The 25,370-nt window shown below is 45.6% G+C and overlaps 1 protein-coding gene across 5 annotated transcripts in view; it reads right to left on the reverse strand.

Annotated features, from left to right (window-relative positions):
* Nucleotides 1-25,370, reverse strand: part of LOC121281777 (tyrosine-protein phosphatase non-receptor type 22-like) — a 100,848-nt gene that overhangs the window by 74,368 nt on the left and 1,110 nt on the right. The gene's annotated exons all lie outside the window — the stretch shown is intronic.

Raw genomic sequence — 25,370 nt, forward strand, 5'->3', positions numbered from 1 at the left:
GGCCAGAAGGCGTGAAACCAGCTTGCGATCATCCGCTGCGGCTGGCAATGGCGGGCCGCATTTCCCACCGCTGAGCATCAGGAATTTCATTTTAATACATCTGCACATTATTATAAGCCCTGCTCGCCAGAATCATCTTCCCCCTCCCCCCCACGCTGAATCACTTGGGCACGTAAACGAAGGGCACTTGGCGAGCTGCACTTCACTCAGGACTTTTCAATGGCTGCAGGGCTAGGGCTTGCTTGGGGAAGGGGGATAAGTGGCCTCAGGCCAGGGAAGAGACTGCAGGGCTAGGCATTACTGGGAAGGGGGGGTATCCCAGAGTGTGTGTGGGGACAAATGTTGATCTGCGCAAGTGGCCTCGACATGGTGAGGGCTGAGGAGGCAGCCTCCAGAGGAGCTGAGGCCAGAGGGAGATGTGAGAGAGTGAGTGGTGATGTCCCTTGAGCTGGATGTGAGTGAGATGCCAGTGAAGGTGTACTGAGATGGTAGTCTTAACCCGGCTGCACGGATGAGATCACTCATCCTCTATCTGCACTGGATGGCCAACCTCTTCTGTGCAGCACTGGCACCGACCACCAATGCCACCGCCTCCCAAGCTGGAGCGGTGAGACCTGATGGGCCACCTGTGACCAAAGCGGGGGTTAAAGGGCATCGCAGTGGGCTCCAACGGTGTCTAGAAGACGGTCCCAGGGACGTGTCACTGAATCGGGAGGCTGCAGACTTCTTGCCTTTCGGGGCCATGTCTCCTGTGCAGCAGTCCTGGGCTGGAAGCACGGAGGTATTTGCGTGGCTGCACTTTAAATCTGGCACCCGGCGTGAAGCTGCAGCGAAGGGGATGGCACGGCAGGCAAATTGGAGGCCGCCCACCCGCGAAACGGCATGTTTCCCGGGAATGCGTGATTGGGATTGGGACAAAACGGCGTGAAAAGCAGCCATTACAGCCGGCGGGTAAAACGTTCTTCTTCCCATCCACTACCACACTTAGTGCAACTCTGGAACCATTCTGCCCTATGTCAGCAGATCTCTGAAGGTAGCAGGACAGGTAGCTTAGGTGGTTAAGAAGGCACTTGGAATTCTTCCCTTACTGGTTGAAGCACAAAGTATAAGAGCAGGGCTATGCTTCAACCAGTAAAGGAAGAATTCTATGTGCCTTCTTAACCACCTTATCTACCTGTATAAGAGTATAAGAGCAGGGCTGTGAAGCTAGAACTACACAGAACAATAGTGAGGCCTCAGCTGGAGTACTGCATACATTTCTGCTCACTGCATTACAGGATGGATGTGATTATACTAGAGAGGGTGCAGAGGACATTGCCAGGACTGGGGAATTCTAGATATAAGGAAAATTGGTTAAATTAGGGTTGTTTTCTTCGGAACAGAGGAGACTGAGGTGAGATTTAATTGTAGTGCATAAAATTATGAGCGGCATAGATAGAGCGGATAGGAAGAACCTATTTCTGTTAGCAAAGAGTTCAATAGCTAGGGGGCAAAGATTTAAAGTGATTGGTAGAAGGATGAGAGGGGAGTTGAGGAGAAAGTTTTTCACCTAGAGGGTTGTAGGGCCTAGAACTCAATGCCTGAAAGGGTAGCGGGGGCAAAAACCCTTTTCACATTTAAAATGTACTTGGACATGCACCTGAAGCACCATAACCTAAAAGGTTACAGACCAGGTTCTGGAATATGGGATTAGGATGGAAGGCATAGACACAATGGGCTGAATGGCCTCCTTTCATGCTGTAAATTTCTATGATTTTGATATCCCAACCAATCTAATCCCACTCTCTTGCTCGCTCCCTATATCCTTTAATTACAACCAGTCCATTCTCACTTTTATGCTCATTCCTTATATTCTTTAATATCCCACCTCTTCTATTCTCAGTATCCAGCTCTTCACTTAATCCAGTTAATAGGCCATTTTTCAATCACATAGCTTCCTTTTCTAGGAGCCTCTGGACTCTGCTTTGACAATGACTTCTGCATTCTAAAAACTTTTTTTTACCTTTCATTTTGTGATTATCTGAAACTTGTCCTCTCTTGTTACCCTCTCTCACCAGTAGGAAACAATTTATCACTATCCACTCTATCTCAACGCTTCATAATCACAAAAACCTTTATTTTCACATCACCCTTAACAATCTTAGATCTCAATTTTTACAGCAAGGGAGTGAGAGAAACAGCGTAGTCATTTACAGGAAGAGACTGTGGGAGAAACAGCGTGGTCATTTACAGTGAGAGAAACAGCGTGGTCATTTACAGGAAGAGACTGCGAGAGGAACAGCGTAGTCAGAGTGAGAGAGTGTGGGAGAAACAGCATGGTCATTTACAGTGAGAGAGTATGGGAGAAACAGCATGGTCATTTACAGTGAGAGAGTGTGGGAGAAACAGCGTGGTCATTTACAGTGAGAGACTGCAAGAGAAACAGTGTGGTCATTTACAGTGAGAGAGTATGGGAGAAACAGCGTGGTCATTTACAGTGAGAGAGTATGGGAGAAACAGTGTGGTCATTTACAGTGAGAGAGTATGGGAGAAACAGCGTGGTCATTTACAGTGAGAGAGTGTGGGAGAAACAGCGTGGACATTTACAGTGAGAGAGTATGGGAGAAACAGCGTGGTCATTTACAGTGAGAGAGTATGGGAGAAACAGCGTGGTCATTTACAGTGAGAGAGTATGGGAGAAACAGCGTGGTCATTTACAGTGAGAGAGTGTGGGAGAAACAGCATGGTCATTTACAGTGAGAGAAACAGCGTGGTCATTTACAGGAAGAGACTGCGAGAGGAACAGTGTAGTCAGAGTGAGAGAGTGTGGGAGAAACAGCATGGTCATTTACAGTGAGAGACTGTGGGAGAAACAACATGGTCATTTACAGGGAGAGACTGCAAGACAAACAGCGTGGTCAATTACAGTGAGAGAGTGTGGGAGAAACAGCATGGTCATTTACAGGGAGAGACTGCAAGACAAACAGCGTGGTCATTTACAGCGAGAGACTGCAAGAGAAACAGCGTGGTCACTTACAGTGAGAGAGTATGGGAGAAACAGCGTGGTCAATTACAGTGAGAGAGAATGGGAGAAACAGCGTGGTCATTTACAGTGAGAGACTGTGGGAGAAACAGCGTGGTCATTTACAGTGAGAGAGTATGGGAGAAACAGCGTGGTCATTTACAGTGAGAGAGTGTGGGAGAAACAGCGTGGTCATTTACAGCGAGAGAGTATGGGAGAAACAGCGTGGTCATTTACAGTGAGAGAGTATGGGAGAAACAGCGTGGTCATTTACAGTGAGAGAGTATGGTAGAAACAGCGTGGTCATTTACAGTGAGAGAGTATGGGAGAAACAGCATGGTCATTTACAGTGAGAGAGTATGGGAGAAACAGCGTGGTCATTTACAGTGAGAGAGTATGGGAGAAACAGTGTGGTCATTTACAGTGAGAGAGCATTGGAGAAACAGCGTGGTCATTTACAGTGAGAGACTGTGGGTGAAACAACATGGTCATTTACAGGGAGAGACTGCAAGACAAACAGCATGGTCATTTACAGTGAGAGACTGTGGGAGAAACAGCGTGGTCATTTACAGTGAGAGACTGCAAGAGAAACAGCGTGGTCACTTACAGCGAGAGAGTGTGGGAGAAACAGTGTGGTCATTTACAGTGAGAAAGTATGGGAGAAACAACGTGGTCATTTACAGTGAGAGAGTGTGTGAGAAAAAGTGTGGTCATTTACAGTGAGAGAGTATGGGAGAAACAGCATGGTCATTTACAGTGAGAGAGTATGGGAGAAACAGCGTGGTCATTTACAGTGAGAGAGTATGGGAGAAACAGCATGGTCATTTACAGTGAGAGAGTATGGGAGAAACAGCGTGGTCATTTACAGTGAGAGAGTATGGTAGAAACAGCGTGGTCATTTACAGTGAGAGAGTATGGGAGAAACAGCATGGTCATTTACAGTGAGAGAGTATGGGCGAAACAGCGTGGTCATTTACAGTGAGAGAGTATGGGAGAAACAGTGTGGTCATTTACAGTGAGAGAGTATGGGAGAAACAGTGTGGTCATTTACAGTGAGAGAGTATGGGAGAAACAGCGTGGTCATTTACAGTGAGAGAGTGTGGGAGAAACAGCGTGGTCACTTACAGTGAGAGAGTATGGGAGAAACAGCGTGGTCATTTACAGTGAGAGACTGCAAGAGAAACAGCGTGGTTATTTACAGTGAGAGAGTGTGGGAGAAACAGCATGGTCATTTACAGTGAGAGAAACAGCGTGGTCATTTACAGGAAGAGACTGCGAGAGGAATAGTGTAGTCAGAGTGAGAGAGTGTGGGAGAAACAGCATGGTCATTTACAGTGAGAGACTGTGGGAGAAACAACATGGTCATTTACAGGGAAAGACTGCAAGACAAACAGCGTGGTCATTTACAGCGAGAGACTGCAAGAGAAACAGCGTGGTCATTTACAGTGAGAGAGTATGGGAGAAACAGCGTGGTCATTTACAGTGAGAGAGTATGGGAGAAACAGCGTGGTCATTTACAGTGAGAGAGTGTGGGAGAAACAGCGTGGTCATTTACAGTGAGAAAGTAAGGGAGAAACAGTGTGGTCATTTACAGTGAGAGAGTGTGGGAGAAACAGCGTGGTCATTTAAAGTGAGAGACTGTGGGAGAAACAGCGTGGTCATTTACAGTGAGAGACTGCAAGAGAAACAGCGTGGTCATTTACAGCGAGAGAGTATGGGAGAAACAGCGTGGTCATTTACAGTGAGAGAGTATGGTAGAAACAGCGTGGTCATTTACAGTGAGAGAGTATGGGAGAAACAGCATGGTCATTTACAGTGAGAGAGTATGGGCAAAACAACGTGGTCATTTACAGTGAGAGAGTATGGGAGAAACAGTGTGGTCATGTACAGTGAGAGAGTATGGGAGAAACAGTGTGGTCATTTACAGTGAGAGAGTATGGGAGAAACAGCGTGGTCATTTATAGTGAGAGAGTGTGGGAGAAACAGCGTGGTCATTTACAGTGAGAGAATGTGGGAGAAACAGCGTGGTCATTTACAGTGAGAGACTGCAAGAGAAACAGCGTGGTCATTTACAGCGAGAGAGTATGGGAGAAACAGCGTGGTCATTTACAGTGAGAGAGTATGGGAGAAACAGCGTGGTCATTTACAGTGAGAGAGTATGGTAGAAACAGCGTGGTCATTTACAGTGAGAGAGTATGGGAGAAACAGCATGGTCATTTACAGTGAGAGAGTATGGGAGAAACAGCGTGGTCATTTACAGTGAGAGAGTATGGGAGAAACAGTGTGGTCATTTTCAGTGAGAGAGTATTGGAGAAACAGCGTGGTCATTTACAGTGAGAGACTGTGGGTGAAACAACATGGTCATTTACAGAGAGAGACTGCAAGACAAACAGCATGGTCATTTACAGTGAGAGACTGTGGGAGAAACAGCGTGGTCATTTACAGTGAGAGACTGCAAGAGAAACAGCGTGGTCATTTACAGCGAGAGAGTGTGGGAGAAACAGTGTGGTCATTTACAGTGAGAGAGTATGGGAGAAACAGCGTGGTCATTTACAGTGAGAGAGTATGGGAGAAACAGTGTGGTCATTTACAGTGAGAGAGTATTGGAGAAACAGCGTGGTCATTTACAGTGAGAGACTGTGGGTGAAACAACATGGTCATTTACAGGGAGAGACTGCAAGACAAACAGCATGGTCATTTACAGTGAGAGACTGTGGGAGAAACAGCGTGGTCATTTACAGTGAGAGACTGCAAGAGAAACAGCGTGGTCATTTACAGCGAGAGAGTGTGGGAGAAACAGTGTGGTCATTTACAGTGAGATAGTATGGGAGAAACAGTGTGTTCATTTACAGTGAGAGAGTATGGGAGAAACAGCATGGTCATTTACAGTGAGAGAGTATGGGAGAAACAGCGTGGTCATTTACAGTGAGAGAGTATGGTAGAAACAGCGTGGTCATTTACAGTGAGAGAGTATGGGAGAAACAGCATGGTCATTTACAGTGAGAGAGTATGGGCGAAACAGCGTGGTCATTTACAGTGAGAGAGTATGGGAGAAACAGTGTGGTCATTTACAGTGAGAGAGTATGGGAGAAACAGTGTGGTCATTTACAGTGAGAGAGTATGGGAGAAACAGCGTGGTCATTTACAGTGAGAGAGTGTGGGAGAAACAGCGTGGTCACTTACTGTGAGAGACTGTGGGAGAAACAGCGTGGTCATTTACAGTGAGAGACTGCAAGAGAAACAGCGTGGTCATTTACAGCGAGAGAGTGTGGGAGAAACAGCATGGTCATTTACAGTGAGAGAAACAGCGTGGTCATTTACAGTGAGAGACTGCGAGAGGAATAGTGTAGTCAGAGTGAGAGAGTGTGGGAGAAACAGCATGGTCATTTACAGTGAGAGACTGTGGGAGAAACAACATGGTCATTTACAGGGAAAGACTGCAAGACAAACAGCGTGGTCAATTACAGTGAGAGAGTGTGGGAGAAACAGCATGGTCATTTACAGGGAGAGACTGCAAGACAAACAGCGTGGCCATTTACAGCGAGAGACTGCAAGAGAAACAGCGTGGTCATTTACAGTGAGAGAGTATGGGAGAAACAGAGTGGTCATTTACAGTGAGAGAGTATGGGAGAAACAGCGTGGTCATTTACAGTGAGAAAGTATGGGAGAAACAGTGTGGTCATTTACAGTGAGAGAGTGTGGGAGAAACAGCGTGGTCATTTAAAGTGAGAGACTGTGGGAGAAACAGCGTGGTCATTTACAGTGAGAGACTGCAAGAGAAACAGCGTGGTCATTTACAGCGAGAGAGTATGGGAGAAACAGCGTGGTCATTTACAGTGAGAGAGTATGGTAGAAACAGCGTGGTCATTTACAGTGAGAGAGTATGGGAGAAACAGCATGGTCATTTACAGTGAGAGAGTATGGGCAAAACAGCGTGGTCATTTACAGTGAGAGAGTATGGGAGAAACAGTGTGGTCATTTACAGTGAGAGAGTATGGGAGAAACAGCGTGGTCATTTACAGTGAGAGAGTGTGGGAGAAACAGTGTGGTCATTTACAGTGAGAGAATGTGGGAGAAACAGCGTGGTCATTTACAGAATGAGAGTATGGGAGAAACAGCATGGTCATTTACAGTGAGAGAGTGTGGGAGAAACAGCATGGTCATTTACAGTGAGAGAAACAGCGTGGTCATTTACAGGAAGAGACTGCGAGAGGAACAGTGTAGTGAGAGTGAGAGAGTGTGGGAGAAACAGCGCAGTCATTTACAGTGAGAGACTGCAAGAGAAACAGCGTGGTCATTTACAGCGAGATTGTGTGGGAGAAACAGTGTGGTCATTTACAGTGAGAGAGTATGGGAGAAACAGTGTGGTCATTTACAGTGAGAGAGTATGGGAGAAACAGTGTGGTCATTTACAGTGAGAGAGTATGGGAGAAACAGCGTGGTCATTTACAGTGAGAGAGTATGGGAGAAACAGCATGGTCATTTACAGTGAGAGAGTATGGGAGAAACAGCGTGGTCATTTACAGTGAGAGAGTGTGGGAGAAGCAGCATGGTCATTTACAGTGAGAGATACAGCGTGGTCATTTACAGGAAGAGACTGCGAGAGGAACAGTGTAGTCAGAGTGAGAGAGTGTGGGAGAAACAGCATGGTCATTTACAGTGAGAGACTGTGGGAGAAACAACATGGTCATTTACAGGGAGAGACTGCAAGACAAACAGCATGGTCATTTACAGTGAGAGACTGTGGGAGAAACAGCGTGGTCATTTACAGTGAAAGACTGCAAGAGAAACAGTGTGGTCATTTACAGTGAGAGAGTATGGGAGAAACATCGTGGTCATTTACAGTGAGAGAGTATGGGAGAAACAGCATGGTCATTTACAGTGAGAGAGTATGGGAGAAACAGCATGGTCATTTACAGTGAGAGACTGTGGGAGAAACAACATGGTCATTTACAGGGAGAGACTGCAAGACACACAGCGTGGTCATTTACAGGAAGAGACTGCGAGAGGAACATTGTAGTCAGAGTGAGAGAGTGTGGAAGAAACAGCATGGTCATTTACGGTGAGAGACTGTGGGAGAAACAACATGGTCATTTACAGTGAAAGACTGCAAGAGAAACAGCGTGGTCATTTACAGTGAGAGAGTATGGGAGAAACAGCGTGGTCTTTTACAGTGAGAGAGTATGGGAGAAACAGCATGGTCATTTACAGTGAGAGAGTATGGGAGAAACAGCGTGGTCATTTACAGTGAGAGAGTATGGGAGAAACAGTGTGGTCATTTACAGTGAGAGAGTATGGGAGGAACAGCGTGGTCATTTACAGTGAGAGAGTAAGGGAGAAACAGCGTGGTCATTTACAGTGAGAGAGTGTGGGAGAAACAGCGTGGTCATTTACAGTGAGAGAGTATGGGAGAAACAGCGTGGTCATTTACAGTGAGAGAGTATGGGAGAAACAGCGTGGTCATTTACAGTGAGAGAGTATGGGAGAAACAGCATGGTCATTTACAGTGAGAGAAACAGCGTGGTCAATTACAGGAAGAGACTGCGAGAGGAACAGTGTAGTCAGAGTGAGAGAGTGTGGGAGAAACAGCATGGTCATTTACAGTGAGAGACTGTGGGAGAAACAACATGGTCATTTACAGGGAGAGACTGCAAGACAAACAGCGTGGTCATTTACAGTGAGAGAGTGTGGGAGAAACAGCATGGTCATTTACAGGGAGAGACTGCAAGACAAACAGCGTGGTCATTTACAGTGAGAGACTGCAAGAGAAACAGCGTGGTCATTTACAGTGAGAGAGTATGGGAGAAACAGCGTGGTCATTTACAGTGAGAGAGTATGGGAGAAACAGCGTGGTCATTTACAGTGAGAAAGTATGGGAGAAACAGTGTGGTCATTTACAGTGAGAGAGTGTGGGAGAAACAGCGTGGTCATTTAAAGTGAGAGACTGTGGGAGAAACAGCGTGGTCATTTACAGTGAGAGACTGCAAGAGAAACAGCGTGGTCATTTACAGCGAGAGAGTATGGGAGAAACAGCGTGGTCATTTACAGTGAGAGAGTATGGTAGAAACAGCGTGGTCATTTACAGTGAGAGAGTATGGGAGAAACAGCATGGTCATTTACAGTGAGAGAGTATGGGCAAAACAGCGTGGTCATTTACAGTGAGAGAGTATGGGAGAAACAGTGTGGTCATTTACAGTGAGAGAGTATGGGAGAAACAGCGTGGTCATTTACAGTGAGAGAGTGTGGGAGAAACAGTGTGGTCATTTACAGTGAGAGAATGTGGGAGAAACAGCGTGGTCATTTACAGAATGAGAGTATGGGAGAAACAGCATGGTCATTTACAGTGAGAGAGTGTGGGAGAAACAGCATGGTCATTTACAGTGAGAGAAACAGCGTGGTCATTTACAGGAAGAGACTGCGAGAGGAACAGTGTAGTGAGAGTGAGAGAGTGTGGGAGAAACAGCGCAGTCATTTACAGTGAGAGACTGCAAGAGAAACAGCGTGGTCATTTACAGCGAGATTGTGTGGGAGAAACAGTGTGGTCATTTACAGTGAGAGAGTATGGGAGAAACAGTGTGGTCATTTACAGTGAGAGAGTATGGGAGAAACAGTGTGGTCATTTACAGTGAGAGAGTATGGGAGAAACAGCGTGGTCATTTACAGTGAGAGAGTATGGGAGAAACAGTGTGGTCATTTACAGTGAGAGAGTATGGGAGAAACAGTGTGGTCATTTACAGTGAGAGAGTATGGGAGAAACAGCGTGGTCATTTACAGTGAGAGAGTATGGGAGAAACAGCATGGTCATTTACAGTGAGAGAGTATGGGAGAAACAGCGTGGTCATTTACAGTGAGAGAGTGTGGGAGAAGCAGCATGGTCATTTACAGTGAGAGATACAGCGTGGTCATTTACAGGAAGAGACTGCGAGAGGAACAGTGTAGTCAGAGTGAGAGAATGTGGGAGAAACAGCATGGTCATTTACAGTGAGAGACTGTGGGAGAAACAACATGGTCATTTACAGGGAGAGACTGCAAGACAAACAGCATGGTCATTTACAGTGAGAGACTGTGGGAGAAACAGCGTGGTCATTTACAGTGAAAGACTGCAAGAGAAACAGCGTGGTCATTTACAGTGAGAGAGTATGGGAGAAACAGCGTGGTCATTTACAGTGAGAGAGTATGGGAGAAACAGCATGGTCATTTACAGTGAGAGAGTATGGGAGAAACAGCATGGTCATTTACAGTGAGAGACTGTGGGAGAAACAACATGGTCATTTACAGGGAGAGACTGCAAGACACACAGCGTGGTCATTTACAGGAAGAGACTGCGAGAGGAACAGTGTAGTCAGAGTGAGAGAGTGTGGAAGAAACAGCATGGTCATTTACAGTGAGAGACTGTGGGAGAAACAACATGGTCATTTACAGTGAAAGACTGCAAGAGAAACAGCGTGGTCATTTACAGTGAGAGAGTATGGGAGAAACAGCGTGGTCTTTTACAGTGAGAGAGTATGGGAGAAACAGCATGGTCATTTACAGTGAGAGAGTATGGGAGAAACAGCGTGGTCATTTACAGTGAGAGAGTATGGGAGAAACAGTGTGGTCATTTACAGTGAGAGAGTATGGGAGGAACAGCGTGGTCATTTACAGTGAGAGAGTAAGGGAGAAACAGCGTGGTCATTTACAGTGAGAGAGTGTGGGAGAAACAGCGTGGTCATTTACAGTGAGAGAGTATGGGAGAAACAGCGTGGTCATTTACAGTGAGAGAGTATGGGAGAAACAGCGTGGTCATTTACAGTGAGAGAGTATGGGAGAAACAGCATGGTCATTTACAGTGAGAGAAACAGCGTGGTCAATTACAGGAAGAGACTGCGAGAGGAACAGTGTAGTCAGAGTGAGAGAGTGTGGGAGAAACAGCATGGTCATTTACAGTGAGAGACTGTGGGAGAAACAACATGGTCATTTACAGGGAGAGACTGCAAGACAAACAGCGTGGTCATTTACAGTGAGAGAGTGTGGGAGAAACAGCATGGTCATTTACAGGGAGAGACTGCAAGACAAACAGCGTGGTCATTTACAGTGAGAGACTGTAAGAGAAACAGCGTGGTCATTTACAGTGAGAGAGTATGGGAGAAACAGCGTGGTCATTTACAGTGAGAGAGTATGGGAGAAACAGCATGGTCATTTACAGTGAGAGAGTATGGGAGAAACAGCGTGGTCATTTACAGTGAGAGAGTATGGGAGAAACAGTGTGGTCATTTACAGTGAGAGAGTATGGGAGGAACAGCGTGGTCATTTACAGTGAGAGAGTAAGGGAGAAACAGCGTGGTCATTTACAGTGAGAGAGTGTGGGAGAAACAGCGTGGTCATTTACAGTGAGAGAGTATGGGAGAAACAGCGTGGTCATTTACAGTGAGAGAGTATGGGAGAAACAGCATGGTCATTTACAGTGAGAGAGTATGGGAGAAACAGCGTGGTCATTTACAGTGAGAGAGTGTGGGAGAAACAGCATGGTCATTTACAGTGAGAGAAACAGCGTGGTCATTTACAGGAAGAGACTGCGAGAGGAACAGTGTAGTCAGAGTGAGAGAGTGTGGGAGAAACAGCATGGTCATTTACAGTGAGAGACTGTGGGAGAAACAACATGGTCATTTACAGGGAGAGACTGCAAGACAAACAGCGTGGTAATTTACAACGAGAGACTGCAAGAGAAACAGCGTGGTCATTTACAGTGAGAGAGTATGGGAGAAACAGCGTGGTCATTTACAGTGAGAGAGTATGGGAGAAACAGCATGGTCATTTACAGTGAGAGAGTATGATAGAAACAGCGTGGTCATTTACAGTGAGAGAGTATGGGAGAAACAGCATGGTCATTTACAGTGACAGAGTATGGGAGAAACAGCGTGGTCATTTACAGTGAGAGAGTATGGGAGAAACAGTGTGGTCATTTACAGTGAGAGACTGTGGGAGAAACAGCGTGGTCATTTACAGTGAGAGAGTATGGGAGAAACAGCGTGGTCATTTACAGTGAGAGACTGTGGGAGAAACAGCGTGGTCATTTACAGTGAGAGACTGCAAGAGAAACAGCGTGGTCATTTACAGCGAGAGAGTGTGGGAGAAACAGTGTGGTCATTTACAGTGAGAGAGTATGGGAGAAATAGTGTGGTCATTTACAGTGAGAGAGTATGGGAGAAAGTGCATGGTCATTTACAGTGAGAGAGTATGGGAGAAACAGCGTGGTCATTTACAGTGAGAGAGTGTGGGAGAAACAGCATGGTCATTTACAGTGAGAGAAACAGCGTGGTCATTTACAGTGAGAGAAACAGCGTGGTCATTTACAGGAAGAGACTGCGAGAGGAACAGTGTAGTCAGAGTGAGAGAGTGTGGGAGAAACAGCATGGTCATTTACAGTGAGAGACTGTGGGAGAAACAGCATGGTCATTTACAGGGAAAGACTGCAAGACAAACAGCGTGGTCATTTACAGCGAGAGACTGCAAGAGAAACAGCGTGGTCATTTACAGTGAGAGAGTATGGGAGAAACAGCGTGGTCATTTACAGTGAGAGAGTATGGGAGAAACAGCGTGGTCATTTACAGTGAGAGAGTGTGGGAGAAACAGCGTGGTCATTTACAGTGAGAAAGTATGGGAGAAACAGTGTGGTCATTTACAGTGAGAGAGTGTGGGAGAAACAGCGTGGTCATTTAAAGTGAGAGACTGTGGGAGAAACAGCGTGGTCATTTACAGTGAGAGACTGCAAGAGAAACAGCGTGGTCATTTACAGCGAGAGAGTATGGGAGAAACAGCGTGGTCATTTACAGTGAGAGAGTATGGTAGAAACAGCGTGGTCATTTACAGTGAGAGAGTATGGGAGAAACAGCATGGTCATTTACAGTGAGAGAGTATGGGCAAAACAGCGTGGTCATTTACAGTGAGAGAGTATGGGAGAAACAGTGTGGTCATGTACAGTGAGAGAGTATGGGAGAAACAGTGTGGTCATTTACAGTGAGAGAGTATGGGAGAAACAGCGTGGTCATTTATAGTGAGAGAGTGTGGGAGAAACAGCGTGGTCATTTACAGTGAGAGAATGTGGGAGAAACAGCGTGGTCATTTACAGTGAGAGACTGCAAGAGAAACAGCGTGGTCATTTACAGCGAGAGAGTATGGGAGAAACAGCGTGGTCATTTACAGTGAGAGAGTATGGGAGAAACAGCGTGGTCATTTACAGTGAGAGAGTATGGGAGAAACAGCGTGGTCATTTACAGTGAGAGAGTATGGGAGAAACAGCATGGTCATTTACAGTGAGAAAAACAGCGTGGTCAATTACAGGAAGAGACTGCGAGAGGAACAGTGTAGTCAGAGTGAGAGAGTGTGGGAGAAACAGCATGGTCATTTACAGTGAGAGACTGTGGGAGAAACAACATGGTCATTTACAGGGAGAGACTGCAAGACAAACAGCGTGGTCATTTACAGTGAGAGAGTGTGGGAGAAACAGCATGGTCATTTACAGGGAGAGACTGCAAGACAAACAGCGTGGTCATTTACAGTGAGAGACTGCAAGAGAAACAGCGTGGTCATTTACAGTGAGAGAGTATGGGAGAAACAGCGTGGTCATTTACAGTGAGAGAGTATGGGAGAAACAGCGTGGTCATTTACAGTGAGAAAGTATGGGAGAAACAGTGTGGTCATTTACAGTGAGAGAGTGTGGGAGAAACAGCGTGGTCATTTAAAGTGAGAGACTGTGGGAGAAACAGCGTGGTCATTTACAGTGAGAGACTGCAAGAGAAACAGCGTGGTCATTTACAGCGAGAGAGTATGGGAGAAACAGCGTGGTCATTTACAGTGAGAGAGTATGGTAGAAACAGCGTGGTCATTTACAGTGAGAGAGTATGGGAGAAACAGCATGGTCATTTACAGTGAGAGAGTATGGGCAAAACAGCGTGGTCATTTACAGTGAGAGAGTATGGGAGAAACAGTGTGGTCATTTACAGTGAGAGAGTATGGGAGAAACAGCGTGGTCATTTACAGTGAGAGAGTGTGGGAGAAACAGTGTGGTCATTTACAGTGAGAGAATGTGGGAGAAACAGCGTGGTCATTTACAGAATGAGAGTATGGGAGAAACAGCATGGTCATTTACAGTGAGAGAATGTGGGAGAAACAGCATGGTCATTTACAGTGAAGAAACAGCGTGGTCATTTACAGGAAGAGACTGCGAGAGGAACAGTGTAGTGAGAGTGAGAGAGTGTGGGAGAAACAGCGCAGTCATTTACAGTGAGAGACTGCAAGAGAAACAGCGTGGTCATTTACAGCGAGATTGTGTGGGAGAAACAGTGTGGTCATTTACAGTGAGAGAGTATGGGAGAAACAGTGTGGTCATTTACAGTGAGAGAGTATGGGAGAAACAGTGTGGTCATTTACAGTGAGAGAGTATGGGAGAAACAGCGTGGTCATTTACAGTGAGAGAGTATGGGAGAAACAGCATGGTCATTTACAGTGAGAGAGTATGGGAGAAACAGCGTGGTCATTTACAGTGAGAGAGTGTGGGAGAAGCAGCATGGTCATTTACAGTGAGAGATACAGCGTGGTCATTTACAGGAAGAGACTGCGAGAGGAACAGTGTAGTCAGAGTGAGAGAGTGTGGGAGAAACAGCATGGTCATTTACAGTGAGAGACTGTGGGAGAAACAACATGGTCATTTACAGGGAGAGACTGCAAGACAAACAGCATGGTCATTTACAGTGAGAGACTGTGGGAGAAACAGCGTGGTCATTTACAGTGAAAGACTGCAAGAGAAACAGCGTGGTCATTTACAGTGAGAGAGTATGGGAGAAACAGCGTGGTCATTTACAGTGAGAGAGTATGGGAGAAACAGCATGGTCATTTACAGTGAGAGAGTATGGGAGAAACAGCATGGTCATTTACAGTGAGAGACTGTGGGAGAAACAACATGGTCATTTACAGGGAGAGACTGCAAGACACACAGCGTGGTCATTTACAGGAAGAGACTGCGAGAGGAACAGTGTAGTCAGAGTGAGAGAGTGTGGAAGAAACAGTATGGTCATTTACAGTGAGAGACTGTGGGAGAAACAACATGGTCATTTACAGTGAAAGACTGCAAGAGAAACAGCGTGGTCATTTACAGTGAGAGAGTATGGGAGAAACAGCGTGGTCTTTTACAGTGAGAGAGTATGGGAGAAACAGCATGGTCATTTACAGTGAGAGAGTATGGGAGAAACAGCGTGGTCATTTACAGTGAGAGAGTATGGGAGAAACAGTGTGGTCATTTACAGTGAGAGAGTATGGGAGGAACAGCGTGGTCATTTACAGTGAGAGAGTAAGGGAGAAACAGCGTGGTCATTTACAGTGAGAGAGTGTGGGAGAAACAGCGTGGTCATTTACAGTGAGAGAGTATGGGAGAAACAGCGTGGTCATTTACAGTGAGAGAGTATGGGAGAAACAGCGTGGTCATTTACAGTGAGAGAGTATGGGAGAAACAGCATGGTCATTTACAGTGAGAGAAACAGCGTGGTCAATTACAGGAAGAGACTGCGAGAGGAACAGTGTAGTCAGAGTGAGAGAGTGTGGGAGAAACAGCATGGTCATTTACAGTGAGAGACTGTGGGAGAAACAACATGGTCATTTACAGGGAGAGACTGCAAGACAAACAGCGTGGTCATTTACAGTGAGAGAGTGTGGGAGAAACAGCATGGTCATTTACAGGGAGAGACTGCAAGACAAACAGCGTGGTCATTTACAGTGAGAGACTGCAAGAGAAACAGCGTGGTCATTTACAGTGAGAGAGTATGGGAGAAACAGCGTGGTCATTTACAGTGAGAGAGTATGGGAGAAACAGCATGGTCATTTACAGTGAGAGAGTATGGGAGAAACAGCGTGGTCATTTACAGTGAGAGAGTATGGGAGAAACAGTGTGGTCATTTACAGTGAGAGAGTATGGGAGAAACAGCGTGGTCATTTACAGTGAGAGAGTGTGGGAGAAACAGCGTGGTCATTTACAGTGAGAGAGTATGGGAGAAACAGCGTGGTCATTTACAGTGAGAGAGTATGGGAGAAACAGCATGGTCATTTACAGTGAGAGAGTATGGGAGAAACAGCGTGGTCATTTACAGTGAGAGAGTGTGGGAGAAACAGCATGGTCATTTACAGTGAGAGAAACAGCGTGGTCATTTACAGGAAGAGACTGCGAGAGGAACAGTGTAGTCAGAGTGAGAGAGTGTGGGAGAAACAGCATGGTCATTTACAGTGAGAGACTGTGGGAGAAACAACATGGTCATTTACAGGGAGAGACTGCAAGACAAACAGCGTGGTAATTTACAACGAGAGACTGCAAGAGAAACAGCGTGGTCATTTACAGTGATAGAGTATGGGAGAAACAGCGTGGTCATTTACAGTGAGAGAGTATGGGAGAAACAGCATGGTCATTTACAGTGAGAGAGTATGGTAGAAACAGCGTGGTCATTTACAGTGAGAGAGTATGGGAGAAACAGCATGGTCATTTACAGTGAGAGAGTATGGGAGAAACAGCGTGGTCATTTACAGTGAGAGAGTATGGGAGAAACAGTGTGGTCATTTACAGTGAGAGACTGTGGGAGAAACAGCGTGGTCATTTACAGTGAGAGAGTATGGGAGAAACAGCGTGGTCATTTACAGTGAGAGACTGTGGGAGAAACAGCGTGGTCATTTACAGTGAGAGACTGCAAGAGAAACAGCGTGGTCATTTACAGCGAGAGAGTGTGGGAGAAACAGTGTGGTCATTTACAGTGAGAGAGTATGGGAGAAATAGTGTGGTCATTTACAGTGAGAGAGTATGGGAGAAACTGCATGGTCATTTACAGTGAGAGAGTATGGGAGAAACAGCGTGGTCATTTACAGTGAGAGAGTGTGGGAGAAACAGCATGGTCATTTACAGTGAGAGAAACAGCGTGGTCATTTACAGTGAGAGAAACAGCGTGGTCATTTACAGGAAGAGACTGCGAGAGGAACAGTGTAGTCAGAGTGAGACAGTGTGGCAGAAACATCGTGGTCATTTATAGTGAGAGAGTATGGGAGAAACAGCGTGGTCATTTACAGTGAGAGTATGGGAGAAACAGTGTGTCATTTACAGTGAGAGAGTATGGGAGAAACAGCATGGTCATTTACAGTGAGAGCGTATGGTAGAAACAGCGTGGTCATTTACAGTGAGAGAGTATGGGAGAAACAGCATGGTTGGAGATGAACTTGGAGTGGGAGGGGAAGGACCCAGTTGTTGTGGTTCACGTAAGAACCAGCAACATATGTGGAAATAGGAATGGGGTTCTGCTGAGAAGTTTGAGGAGTTAGGGTCCAAATTAAACACAGAAGCTCAAAGGTAATAATCTCTGGGTTGCCGCCCCAGCCACAGGCCAATGGGCATAGGGTCAAGCAGGATAGAGAATTAAACATGTGGCTGAAAGATGGTGGGTAGGATTTTCCCTTTGTCCGGCAGGACCGGTAGGCAGGCTTGGGAACGGCTGAGAAACGGCCAGCCGGTGTGAGACGCGCGCTGAGAGCCTCAGCGCTGCCAGGGTAGGGGCGGGAGGAGTGTGGGCATTGAAGTCTGCGCATGCACAGAAAGCTCCCTGGAGGCAGGGAGCTGCCTCAGGGAGCTGAAGAATCTTAAAATGAAAAATAAAGATTTTAAAATTTAGGGAAACGTGTCCCCCACATGTGATTCAGTCACAGAATAAATATTATGTTTCAAAATTTTTATCTTTTAAAAAAATTACTGTTGGAAGCCTCATCCCGCCCGTGGGTGAGGTTTCCTCAAAAACGCAAAAGGCTGCCTGGCCTCTTCTCCTGCCCGTCTACCGTGAGGTTGGACGGGCAGCGAAAAATAAGATTAAATCAATTGATTAATTGGCCTTAATAGGCCTCCTAATTGTCGGCGGGCACTGAGCCGACTCTCGCGCACACCCGCCAACCGAAACGTGACACGAGTGCGTGATGGTGTCGGAACACTCGCCCGACGTCATCACCCACTATTTTACTCCTGATCAGGTCGGGCGCGCACCCACCCGCGGGACATAAAATTCTGCCCGATGTGGGAAGAAGGGGGTTTCAATTCATGGGGCACTGGGTCCAGCACTCGGAAAGGGGGAACTAATCTGTTGTGACGGACACCACTTCAACCGGGCTGGGATTGGTGACCCGGAGAGTCATATAACTTTGGGCTGTGACTAAGACTTTAAACTAAAAAAAAAAGAGGTGGGGGAGGGTTCAGGTGAAGGCAGATTTAGAAATCTAAGAGAGAAAAGTGGAGACAATAGAACAGTGTAAGCAATTTGGGTAAAGGTGATGATGAGTAGGACAGGAAGGGAATGGTAACTGTGCATCAGTGAATAAGGTCCATGCAAATAATAATCGTAAAAAATAAAATTAAAGGCTCTTTCTCAGAATACACGAACCATTCGCAATAAGATAAATAGCTGTTGGCTCAAATAGTGACAAATTATTTAGATTTAGATTTAATCAACACTACAGAAACATGGTTACAAGGTGATCAAGGTTGGGAAATAAATATTATAGAGTACACAACATTTCAAAAAGGTAGACAGAATGGAAAAGGAGGAGAGTATAAATTAGCTTTATCCCTGATAATAAAGAATGACATAAGGACAATTGTGAGAAAGAATCTTAGCTCAGAAAATCAGGAAGTAGAATCAATATGGGTGGGGTCAGGGATAACAAGGATGTTGGGAGTAGTTTATGCGGCCCCTCAGAATGGTTATCCTGTGGACAGAGCTTTCTTCTTCTCCAGTTCTCTGCCCAAAGGCAGGTCTGAGCTACAACAACACTACCTCCACCACAGGATAGGGCAAGTGTGCAGGTTCCAAATCCACTACAGCCGGAACATGGTTCGAACCCTGTGCTTTTGGTACCAATTGGATCCATACCAGTCATCCAGCCCTCCACCCCCACTTTTATGTGCATGTTGTAGCCTGGAGTTATGGAGGGTGATGGTAGAGGCTCCAATTTCTTTCCATCACACGGCTGACCAGAAATCTCTCCTGCTCTTACTACCTGCCGTTGGCCTGTGTTGGAAGCATTTACAGGTTGATACTCAACCCGTTTGGCTGCGTTATGAACACACCTTCCTTGGCCATCAAGTCCCCCAATGGGACTTCAACCTGGAGCTTCTGGCTCAGAGGCAGTGATGCAGTGGGTAGCGTCCCAAGACTTCCTGGACAGAGCATTAAGCAAGGAATAAATGGAAGTCAGAACAAAGGCAAAGTAATACTTGCGGGGGACATCAATTTTCACATAGACTTGACCAATCAAATCAGCAAAGGTGACCATAAAGTTGAGTTTGTAGAATGCTCTAGGAAGCTGTCATGAAAACAATGTGTTGTGGAACCAACCAGGGATAAAGCTAATTTATATCTGGTATTCTGGAATGAGGCAGAGTTAATTAGTAAAAGATCTGCTTGGAGACAGTGATCATAACACAACTGAATTCCATTTTAAGTTTGAAAGCGACACAGGCCAATCACAAACAGGAATCTTAAATTTAAACAAAGTATAAATATGAGGGGAGAGCTGGCTGAGGTTGATTGGGTAAATAGGCTGAAAGGTATGGTGGTAAATAATTTAAGTGGGAAAAATTTAAGAAAACAATTCAAAATATTCAACAAAATTAGATTCCATAAAAAAACAAAAACTCAGCAAGAAAGATCCATCTGTGGCTTACCAAGAAAGTCAAGGATTAGATTAAAAGAGGATGGTTAGAGGGCCATGTAAACCCTCTCCCATGGAGGCTTTTGTGCGGGTGGGGGCATTTAATCAGGAGGGAGAGTGGTCAGTGGGGACACCTCCTCCACCTTACATCCATCCCGATTAAGGCCATGGTGGGAAGGCCCGTAGATGTCCTTCCTGCCCCACCATCAGTTGAGGCCCTTAAGTGGGCAATTAATACCCACTTAAGGGCCTCATCCTACCGCCGCTGGTATTAACTCAGCAGCGGGCGAACGGCTCACTATGCGGTGGGCATGACTAGCAAACCGCAATGTGTTTGCTTGCAGGATCCCATGGGGTTGTGGGGAGATGGGGCCTCCCTCGCTCAAAGGCACTCAGTGCAGATAGAGGGACCTGACAGCTGTAAAGGGGAGGCTCACTGAAAGCCACTTCCTGCCCTTGCTGCCAAACCCCCTCCTTCCAACAATCCACCTTTCAGCCATCATACCTGTGCCTAGGACCCTCTCGATCCAAGGCCTCAGGTGGGTGTCATACCAGCAGCAGCCACCATTGCTGTGGTGGCACTACTGAGTACAGAAGAGCTGCTGGTCTCTAAATGGCCAGCAACTCTTGGCTGGCAGGATGTCCTGCCCCCCCCCCCGGGTCCTTGATGTTGGGGGAAGGCCTGCCAAGTGTCTGAATGGCATAAGATGTGGCAGGGCTTCCTGAAAAGAGGCGTTACAAGTGTCTTGCCTGCCCTTCAGCCAGTGGCCGAGACACCTGCTGCCTCCACAAGATTTTGTCCAGATTTTGGCAAAGAAAAGCAGTAAGTCTGAGGATTGGAAGTGTTTTAGAAACCAGCAAAGGGCCACCAAAAAGTTGATAAAAAAGGGAAGAAGTAGAACACGAGAGCAAACTAGCCAGAATTATAAGAACAAAGTGTAAGAGCTTTTACAAGTATATAAAAAGGAGTGTAACAAAGTTAAATGTTGGTCCCTTAGATGCAGAGACAGGAGAAATTTTCCTGGATAAGGAGGAAATGGTAGAGACATTGACATTTGCATCCGTCTTCACAGTAGAAGTAGAATTACAGACCAGAAATTGAAGGTAACCAATGGGCTAATAGGATGAGGAACTTAAGGTAACTTTAGGTAAGAGAAAAAATATTGGAGCAAGTTAAAGAACCAAAATCCACCGAATCCCCAGGAACTGATGAACCTACACCCTAGGGTTCTAAAAGAGGTGGATGAAGAGATAGTCAATGCACTGGTTATGATTGTCCAAAATTCCCTGGATTCTGTAATGGTCCTAATGGATGGTAGTTAGTAAATGCAACAAATTTATTAGAGTTTTTTGAGGATGCAGCCAGAAAGGTTAGGTCTTATGGTGCAGTGGGTAGCATCTCTGCCCCTGTGCCAGAAGGTCTGGGTTCAAGTTCCACTCCAGGGAAGGTGCATTCAAAACGGGCCAAACAGGTTGAGTATCACCTTATAAATATTTCCAACACACGCCAATGGCAGGCAGTAAGAGAGGGAGAGATTCCTGCTCAGTCATGTGACAGAAAGAAATTTAGAGCCTCTACCGTCGCCAACCACAGCTCCAGACTACAACATGCATGCAGAAGTGTGTGCTGCCACAACAACTCAGACTCCCTGGGGGAACCAGTTGGCTGGATGGCTGGTGTGGATCAGATTGTGGCCACAGGGGTCGATCCCTGATCGGCTGGGGAGGATTCAGGACCTACCTCTGCCTGTGGTGGAGGTCATGGCAAGGTGGAAATACCTGGAAAAACTCAGCAGGTCTGGCAGCATCGGCGGAGAAGAACAAAGTTGAGGTTTCGAGTCCTCATGACCCTTCAACAGAACTAAGTAAAAATAGGAGAGGGGTGAAATATAAGCTGGTTTAAGGTGGGGGGTGGGGGGAGAAGTGGGGGATTGGTGGTGGTTGTAGGGACAAGCAAGCAGTGATAGGAGCAGATAATCAAAATATGTCACAGACAAAAGAACAAAGAGGCGTTGAAAGTGGTGATATTATCTAAAAGAATGTGTTAATTAAGAATGGGTAGCAGGACACGCAAGGTACAGATAGCTTTAGTGGGGGTAGGGTGAAATAAGAAATAAAAATAATTTACAGCCTTCTGGACTGAATATTGAGTTCAACAACTTTAGATCTTGAACTCCCTCCTCCCTCCCCACCCCCTTTCCATTTCTTCCCCCTCCCTTTTGTTTTTTCCAATAATTTATATAGATTTTTCTTTTCCCACCCATTTCCATTATTTTTAAATCTATACCTTTTATGCCCTTTTAGTCTTATTTCACCCCACCCCCACTAGAGCTATCTGTACCTTGCATGTCCTGCTATCTATTCTTATTTAGCACATTCTTTTAGATAATATCACCACCTTCAACACCTCTTTGTTCTTTTGTCTGTGACATCTTTTGATTATCTGCTCCTATCACTGCTTGCTTGTCCCTACAACCACCTCCCCCACCCACCCCCCCCCCACCCCCCACCTTAAACCAGCTTATATTTCACCCCTCTCCTATTTTTACTTGGTTCTGCCGAAGGGTCATGAGGACTTGAAACGTTAACTTTGTTCTTCTCCGCCAATGCTGCCAGATCTGCTGAGTTTTTCCAGGTATTTCTGTTTTTGTTTTGGATTTCCAGCATCCGCAGTTTTTTGTTTTTATCATGGCAAGGTGGGTTGGACCTGCCTTCAGGCAGAGAATGAGAAAAAGCAGGACTAGTAGGATAGGTAAAAGGGAGCCAGTAGATGTAGTATGCTTGAATTTTCAATAGGGATTTGATAAGGTGCCACATAAAAGGTTATTACACAACACACGTTCTCATGGAGTTGGGGGTGGTATATTGGCATGGAGAGAGAATTGATTAATGGACTGGAAGCAGAGAGCAGGGGTAAACAAGGCATTTTCAAGTTGTCAGGCTGCAACTAGTGGACCTTTGCAAGGATCAGTGCTGTGGCCTCAGCTATTTACAATCTATATGAAAGACTTAGTCAAAGAGACAGGGTAATGTATCTAAGATGGTACAAAGTTAGATGGGAATGCAATCTGTGAGGAGGAGATAAAGAGGCTGCAAAAAGATATAGATATGTTAAGTGAGTGGGTAACAAGTTGGAGTTGGAGTTTAATGTGCTGAGGTTTAATGTAATGTGATAATATGAGGTTATTCATTTTGACCATAAAATTAGAAGAACACCTTTTTTTAAAAAGGTGTGAAACTTGTTAATGCTGATATTCAGAGAAGCTTGGGTATACTTGTACAAGGAGCACAGAAAGTTAGTATGTGGTTAAAACAAGTGGTTAGGAAGATAAATAGCACATTGACCTTTATTGCAAGGAGATTGGAGGGCAAGAATAGGGAAGACTTGCTAAAATTTTACAGGCTTTGCTGAGACCACACCTGGAGGACTGTGCTCGGTTTTGGTCTCCATATTTAAGGAAGGATATACTTCCTCACAGTCCTAATGTAGAGCAGTTGTTACCACACTCCTGTACTGCAGTGAGACCTGGACTGTGTATCAGCGACACATAAAAGCAGCAGAGAAATTCACTCAGCACTGCTTCCTCCACATCCTCTGGATTTAATGGGAGGGTCATTCAAACAGATGCTAGTGTCCTTCTTGAAGCCAGCTCCACATGCATTCAGGCAAAGCTCCTGCAAAATCAACTTTGATGGACTGGACACTGTTCACTTGGCCAAAAAACCATCTCACCCACCATGTCCTGTTCTCTCAACTCTCAAATGGCCTGTGCTCTAGGGGAGGATAAAGAAAACACTTCAAAGACACTCTGAAGCTCTCCTTGAAGCGCGGCGGCATTGAAATTAATGACTGGGAGGAGCTCACTGCCAATCATTCAAAATGACGACAACTTGTCCATCACACTTTGAGTCACAACGTCTTAATGATGAGGCAGAGCTGTGGGCTGAGAAAAGGGCCTGTTCGGTCAAATAAAGACCCGTGGGAGAAACTCATGACCCTGAGTGGACGTCATCCTCGAATCGAGGCACAACGGACGATGATAATGGTGGCTTGTATTGGAAGAGGGACAGTGAAGGTTCATTAGATTGGTCCCAGGGGATGAGGGGGCTGTCCTGTAATGAGAGGCTGAGTAAATTGGGTCTATATTCACTGGAGTTTAGAAGAATGAGAGGTGATCTCACTGAAACAGACAAGATTCTGAAGGGACTTGACAGGGTAGTAGATACTGAGGGGCTGTTTCTCCTGGTTGGGACGTCTAGAACATGGGGACAAGGAATCAGGATTCAATGGATATGGATAGTGATAAGAAAGTGGAGTTGAGACCTAGAATCAGCCATGATCCTACTGAACAGCAGAGCAGGCTTGAAGGGCTGAATGACCACTTCCTGCTTCTATTTCTTATGCCTGATCTAGTGTCCTAACACTAGGCACGTGTCTTAGCTTCACATTCCTTTATACCCTTCTATGGTGTAGACCCATTAATGTCAGATTTAAAATCATTAACTGAGCTAACATCTATTGCTTTTTGTGGGAGAGGGTTCCACACTCCTACCAATCATGGAGTGTTTTCCAATATTTCCCCAGAATTGTCAGGCCCTGATTTGAATCTAGCCTCCCCCCTCCCCCAGTCCCACCCCCACCCCTGTCAGCAGAAAAGGTTTCTCTCTATCTACCCCATCAATGCCTGTCAAAATCCTAAAATATGGAATCAAAATTACCCCTTAAGCTTCTAGATCCCAGGGAATACAAGGGAATATGGTTTATATAATCTCTCTCAGTAATTGAACATTTGGAGTCCTGGTAACATTCCGGTGAATCTGTGCTTCTTCCAAGGACAGTGGAAGGAGATTCAATAGTAGTTTTTAAAAGGAGAACTGGATAAATACTTGAGGAACAGAATTTTCAGGAGCATGGAAAAAAACAAGGGAGCTGGGCTAAATGATGAGCTCTTTCAGAGAGCTTGTCCATGCACAATAGGCTGGATGGTGTCTTTCGTTTTATGATCATGGGCTGTACAGAAAAATATAATATTGGTGCGAAGGATATTTTCATGAGGCTCGATTCCCTACATTCTTAGCCAGACTACATTATTCACCTAGTTTTACTGTGACGTTCCTGTAGCCAAGATGTCCATTTTCACCCATCCTCCACTATAATGTACAGCTGTCTGTGAGGAGTCCCACAATGCTACAAGAGTGCTAAAAATAAACCAGTAACTTATCTTTAAAAATATCTTCAAATCTCTTAATGACGATCATTTTATAACTTTCACTACTAGTCTGTGAGCACTTTGGAAAAACAAGACTATATTCTGCCAAAAGTCCCAAATTTATAGGGATTGGACCAACGTTGACCAGAAATTTACGTAACTTTTACTTTAGAGAAAAGAATCATTGTGAAGGTGAAATCCAGAGACAGAGTTTTCAGGCTTTTCTTTACACGGAAGCCCCTGAAAAACGGCAAATATTGACGCAGGTGAACTAGGAGTAGGCCATTCGGCCCCTCGAGCCTCCTCCGCCATTCAGTAAGATCATGGCTGATCTGATTGTGGTCTCAACTCCACTTGCCCGCCTGTCCCCCATAACCCTTGTCTCCCTTGTCGATCACTCAGCCTTGAATATATTCAACGACCCAGCCTCCACTGCTGTCTGGGGACAAAAATGCCAA

This window comes from Carcharodon carcharias, chromosome 9 (genome assembly GCF_017639515.1).
Source record: "Carcharodon carcharias isolate sCarCar2 chromosome 9, sCarCar2.pri, whole genome shotgun sequence".
Lineage (NCBI taxonomy): Eukaryota > Metazoa > Chordata > Chondrichthyes > Lamniformes > Lamnidae > Carcharodon > Carcharodon carcharias.